This window comes from Anas platyrhynchos, chromosome Z (genome assembly GCF_047663525.1).
Source record: "Anas platyrhynchos isolate ZD024472 breed Pekin duck chromosome Z, IASCAAS_PekinDuck_T2T, whole genome shotgun sequence".
NCBI classification, from domain to species: Eukaryota; Metazoa; Chordata; class Aves; order Anseriformes; family Anatidae; genus Anas; species Anas platyrhynchos.
Window position 1 is genome coordinate 34,741,949 of NC_092621.1, and position 6,543 is coordinate 34,748,491.

Here is a 6,543-nt window from a genome sequence, read left to right on the forward strand (position 1 = left end):
AAAAATTATGCAATGGTTAATTACAAGCATAAGTGTTCTCACCAAATACAACTGACTTTCAAGAGGAAAGGGAAGGGAAGGGAAGGGAAGGGAAGGGAAGGGAAGGGAAGGGAAGGGAAGGGAAGGGAAGGGAAGGGAAGGGAAGGGAAGGGAAGGGAAGGGAAGGGAAGGGAAGGGAAGGGAAGGGAAGGGAAGGGAAGGGAAGGGAAGGGAAGGGAAGGGAAGGGAAGGGAAGGGAAGGGAAGGGAAGGGAAGGGAAGGGAAGGGAAGGGAAGGGAAGGGAAGGGAAGGGAAGGGAAGACTCAAACACTTTTTTTAGAGTTATCACTATCACAAAATTTCTGACAAAACTTCTCAATTTAGCATTATCTAGTGTAAATTTTTCAAGTGCTAACTGTCTTCAGAATCTAGAGAACTATATATGTCCCTAAAAGTATCCATGAGTTGTGGAAAGCTAGACATCTGTGCAGAACCCCTTCAGAGGTACATACAGAAATTCTCAGTTGTGTACCTCCAGAACCATGTCAAAGTATATCTGGTCTTTTATATAATCTTTGCAAACAAAATTAATCATTGCAACTCCTGCATGAACGGAATTTACTTTCAAGAATGTAAATATTAATAAGCTGGTGAAAAGGTTTCCAGCACTTCTTCTTTATTTACCATTATAAAGGCAAGTATCCCTGAGTCTGAATCTGAGGGGAGCTAATGTTACATAAATAAAGACTAATCCCAAAGATTTAGATATACTTCTATTATACAAAATGACTGAAAATAAGATCCCAGGGGAAAAAAATAGCTCTCATTTGTAATACTTAAAACCTTACTAAAAGAGCTGTAAACACAAGCAACCATGGACCAAGTTTCAATGACATCCAAAGTCTTCAGTGAGATTTGGATGAGACTTTAGTAGCTGTGACTTTACGATGAGAGTAGGCTGTGTGACAAAATCTCTGGTTGCCTGGGAGATTTCACAGAACAATAGCATTCATAATTGCCCTCTTCTTTCACAAAGCTTAAAAGGGATTATAGAGCATGATTGGTTTGGGCTGGGAGTTGGCCTGATTTGTTTTAATGAACACCAGAAAAAGTTTTTTTTTTTTTAAAAAAAAAAAAGACCATGGGATTTTTTTAGAAGGCAGGATTAAAGAGAACAAATTGTCATTCCTTGCACGATTTCTAGGAAGCGAGATAAATATTATTACAGCAATTAAAACTTCCCCCAGGGCAATGAGAGGATCCTAAAATATTCAATTAGGGGATTGTCACTTCAGAATGTGCAATTAACCCATGCACCATTGGACTGTTTGCTATTTATCATTTTAGCTCCACACACCACAAACAACGATTATAGGCCACAGTGAAACTAAGTATTCAACAAAGTATTTGCTGAATTAAGGAATGCTAGGTAGCAGTTTTCCTCTCTTCTTCCCTTCTCAGTTTTGGTCTGTAAACAGAGTCCTATATACTTTTTCACAAATCCTGTGCCTTTTTATGCAAAGCAAATAGACTTTTTTTTTCATCAAGGAAAACAAATGAAGGATGTAAAGCACATCAGATATATGCAGGTCATTAAAGTTTCTCTGTTGGACTCTCATAGCAGTGGCATAATACTTAGAGTATACAAACAAGAAAGCAAAGAAACACAAACTGTTATTTATTCTACTTTCTTCCACATTACAGATATTGATTATAAGATTAAAACCTGATATAGTTTCAGTTTACAGAGGTTAGTTTTTACTTCAGTGTGCATTCTCAGTGTGCTGTTGTTACTCCCATAAACTAAATTATGATTCCTCCAAGTTTATGGTATTAGGTGGTGGAAACTGAGTATAGCAGTATCCCCCATTTGCTGAAGGGCCACCATAAGACTGAAAGCATATTTGGTGTTATACAAAGACAGACAAGAAGCTGAGAAGAAAAACCTGAATGAGATGTCATAAACATTAATGCAGTGTAATGTGAGGTATTGGACCTTAAGGCAAGGTGGAAGGAGCAGGGTGCTAGTTTCAATGTGGGGACAGGATCCCTTCCATAATCAAATACCTGGGGCTCAGCGCCAGGATTGAGAACTGAGAGGTAATGGAAAACCAAATTGAAAACTTCCAGAGAGGTTCCTCCACAGATGCGTTTAGTATGATATTTTCCTGCATATCACCCTCATGCTCCTGGGACTGAACACTCACTGATTTCCCATTTTCCCCTTGGTAGTATCAACCTACAGGAAACATCTGTTTGCAGGGAACGTCAAACCAGCCGAGGAGAAGCCAATGAGCTTCTCATTGAGCCAGAATGAGCTGACCACTTCGCCACTTCCAGGACTAACTAACTTTTCAGAAGATTTGGATATTTCCGCTTTTAATTTTCTTTAAACCATTCAGATACAGCAATAGGTTGTTCTGTCAGCATTTAAAGGGAGTAGACTACTCAGAGTAAATAGTATCACAATCCACTGTGGTTTTCACTGGTTTTGTTTATTTGTTTGCTTTTATTTTAGTTTAGTGTCTTGGTGGTACTTTCATGACAGTATGACACAACTGTGAAGTTCAGAAAGGTGTTTAATCTCTCTCCCTCTCCTCTTCCTGTACAAGAATGGAGAGAAATACTGGAGGCTTTCTGTTATGAGAGACAGGATAAAAACTAGGGGAAAACTGGTGAAAATAGTAAAATGAAAGGACTAGAACAACTGTTAGATAAGCCCTTCTTCAGGCTTTGTGCATAATAATATGCACTGCAGAGACAGAATAAGAACTAGTCTTCCTAAGAATAGAGAAGTGTATAACAAGTGGGTAAAGCGGTTTCCCCTCGTCCACACAGAAATGACTCAAAAGTAAAAATGAAAACTACCTCTAATAATGGAAACTGTGGATGGGTGAAAGAAGGCAAGTGTAATGGGTAGAGGAAATTTCCCAAGAAACTTTAACATCAAGTAGCTGTTGCATGTTAGCAATTAACTCGCTATAGATAGAGATGAGTTAAACATAAGCAGGCTACCTAGAACTAGTCAATGATTATCATGTCGGTGTTACAAGGATAAAAGTGTTTGCCTCACCTCAAGCCATGAGTTTGACAAGCAAAACGCAAAAATTAGGGCACTGTACCCAATACTTAACGTGACAACACAAAGCTGGCTTTGCAGCCCCATACTTTTCCATGACCTTTGCTAGCTATGGCCTCATCTCAAGCATGAGGTGCTAGATGAGCTTGACCCATGGCAAAGCAACTACACCAGTGAATGAACACATCCCTGATCCAAAGGCCTGGGGGTGCAAAAACCCATGAAATAGGAACAGAAAAAGCCTTCTGTGAAAGGAAGAGAAAAGTGAGGAGACAGGGAGCCCATGACCTTGTTTCAGTACACCATGAACTACATGGTGTGATACCTCTATGAAACAATCATCAGGCTGTGGTGGTGAAATGCAACACCACCGACACACTGCACCTCTTCGCAGTGACGTGCATTGATTGGTTCATGTACTGAGGAAGCTGTGTGATCCCACCCATCCTTGTCCTGCATGGACAGCTGTGGGCTTCCACCTCTGGCTGACACCCTTATATGGATAAAAACTTACTAGGAGCACAGCGTGTGGTTTTGATGTTTTTAGAATAATTTCTTTATGCACTGTTATTGGTTGGCTGGTTTTCTGAGTGTGGGGGAGAAAGCTGGTGAGCCTGGAAGATAGTGGCAGAGGTTTTAAATTTCTGCAAGGGAAGATTTTGCAGGCTGCTCTGCAGAAAGATGAGCTCACTGAAGGGTGTACTGCGTCTCACAGAATTAAACAAGCATTGCAGTCTTCTGCACATGCTACACACAGGACTTTCTTGAATGCTTAAGTTTTAACAGCTGGTAGATGGTATAGTTTACATTTTCCCACAATCACGGTGTCTTGGTTCATCTCTCTGAGCCTTAGACATGTGAAACTTAGAGGCCCATTTGAGCTTTTCACCAAGATTACTGCTATACTCTGGTTGAAAAAGATGAGTCTCTAAAGAGCAATTCATTCCTGTTTATAAAGATACATAAAGGCAAGAGGATGGATTTAGAACACATACAAATTTAGGTTTACAAAGTTGTGTGAGGGGGCTTGATGTTTCCTCACAATCAAAAGAGATTTTGAAATTGTGTGAAATCCATAATGTAACATAGAAGTGGTATTATTGCATGCAAATTATATTTGACAAACAGAGAGTATGCACTAAATCAAATAGTAGCACACCTCATTGAAATTATTCTAGATCCAAAACCACACAGTCCTTCTTTTATTAACGGATTTTTATTGACAAAGTTATATCCTTCTGCATTCAGGATGCCTGCACACTGCAGCTACAGCTTGTCTGCTCATGTGGTCAATGGTATAATGGTTTTAGACAACTGGAGGCTACATCTGGCAGAAAATCACACATGGTCCAGCTACAGTTTATTGTCACAGCCAGCTACTAGAGTTCTTTGAAATGTTGTTGCAGGCGATGATAGCAGCTAGAGACAGAAAGAGCACATTAGGGAGTGTTTAACAACTTCCCAAACGTAGTCTATTCAAGTCTTTTGTCCAACTGCACAAAAGGCAGCTGAACCACACCAAGAATCACACACACATTGCAAGTTGTAAAATCAGAAAGTTGTGATGGACACCCTCACTACAATAATTGCAGACCACACATCCAATGGCAGGAGAGAAGTAAATCAAGGTCCACAAGCAGTGGACGCAGAATCTCAGAGAGAGAGACAGAGAGAAACACAAAGTCAAAGTATTCATCCAGAATGATGTGTTTATTGTCTCTTTCTGCTCAACGGGTGTAATCTGCATGCAGTCATGTTTTTATTAAAATAAACCACACAGAGAATTGGAATGAAATTGCTGGCAGGCTCACAACAGTAATGCCCGAGTAAGAGAAATAAGATGGGACAACTTCTACAGATGCATGTGCTCTTCCATGGTGCAAACTGGTGATTTCTAGTATCAGTGCATCATGCATTTTGCCTAAAGTAACAAGTAGCTCTGAGTTAACTGAGATGAAGAACTACTAGAATTCTCTAAGCAGCAAACATGTAACTTGCAAAATACCCTTTTAATAAATACTTCAAGAAGCTATGTATTATTGTCTACAGGACTTTTTGAAGTATCTCAGAACAACACAGAGTGAGAGAAACTAATCTCTAAAAACTGTTCTAGAGTTCAATTATACATAAGTGAATAAAAATGAACAAGAAATTAAAAGGCTGTGCAAGCTGTGTTCTCGTGTGTTCAGAAACAAACATAAACATTTACACACATATATGACCAATGAGCAGCCATCTAAATCAGATGAGTAAAGTCAGCTGTCTAAACACACACAAAAATGTGAAAAGCCTTGCAGATATCTCCTGCAAAATAAAAGTCTACAATTTTAAAGCATTCATTTAAAAATGAATTCTTCCAGTTAAATAATCTATCCTTTGGGCAGTCTTACTAATATCAGAAGTTTTCATGATGTTTTCCAGTGCTTCATAATACATTTCTCTCTCTCAGTGTGTTTTTATTAAAAAGACAATTTTAAGAAAAGAATTCTTACTAAATGTTTCCAAGCTCTTATAAAATATAAAAGCATAAAGTTTTATTAGTGCTGGTGGAAGAAAGCCAGCACAGTTAAGAAATCTGTACCAACTTGAACCTTAAGTTAAACTAAGTTACTTGGAACCTTTAACTTCCAAGGGTCTACTAAACAACCAGCAAAATACAGTGCCTGTTTCCCTCCTAAGTCAGAATTGAGCTTTCAACCACCTTAAGTTCAAAAAATTGCTGTCTGATTGCCTTGGTGCAACATTTGTTAAGCATTTAAATATTACAAGCACAAACACAATAGCATTCAGCATATACAACAAACCTGAAACAGATACTTACAGGAAGCAATATTAGTCCAGGAGGCTGAACACAAGATCATACTAAAATGAAAGGAATAATGAATGTCACTGACCTGGTAGTCTCTGGTTTAAAAAGGCTGGCAGAGAAAGAAATCCAATGAGTGGGCGACAGAGGGAGGGAGGGAGAGAGAGAGAGAGAGAGAGGGAGAGAGATGAAATTCCAGTCTTTTTGGTCAGCTTGTCTGTAGTTTCCTTTGTACTAAAATTTGACAATAAACACTCTCTACTGGCAAGACTGTTCCTGGCTGCAGAGCCCCAGAGTACAAATGCTTTTGGGCTCCCTATGATAAGGGCATTCTGAGATGCCTTGCAGTGTTTACACTCAGCAATGCCTCTCTGGCAGCCAGCCCCGGATCTTCCCTTCCCCTTCTGCTAGTTAAATCTGTTGGGACTAGAAACTGAGCTCCTGTGAATAATGCTTGCTCATTTTTTCTCCCCACTTCTGCTGGCTTACTCCCTGCTACACACACACACAGACACACACACCAACTTATGCATGTATTAAAGACTCAGAGAAAGTTGCGAGTTAAAATATTTTCAGATCATCCAGTTTTTCCTCACAAAAAAGGAGAAACTCTTTAATGAAATACAGTTGTGATTAATTTCCTTCCTAATATAGTAGCATAGTTTAGTTTGATCTTATT

At 39.2% G+C, this 6,543-nt stretch overlaps 1 protein-coding gene across 11 annotated transcripts in view; it reads right to left on the reverse strand.

Moving 5' to 3' along the window:
• The window catches only part of FREM1 (FRAS1 related extracellular matrix 1), a 68,089-nt gene extending 61,809 nt beyond the window's left edge, over positions 1-6,280 (reverse strand). For 4 of the 11 annotated variants that reach the window (XM_038170373.2, XM_038170377.2, XM_038170375.2 and 1 more), the window contains exon 1: positions 5,880-6,279. The gene's annotated coding sequence lies outside the window, so the exon portion shown is untranslated. Of the gene's footprint in view, positions 1-5,879 lie in introns of all 11 variants that reach the window. The other 7 variants (XR_005261615.2, XM_038170371.2, XR_005261617.2 and 4 more) reach the window with 5 other exon arrangements.
• Between the last annotated feature and the right edge of the window lie 263 nt (positions 6,281-6,543).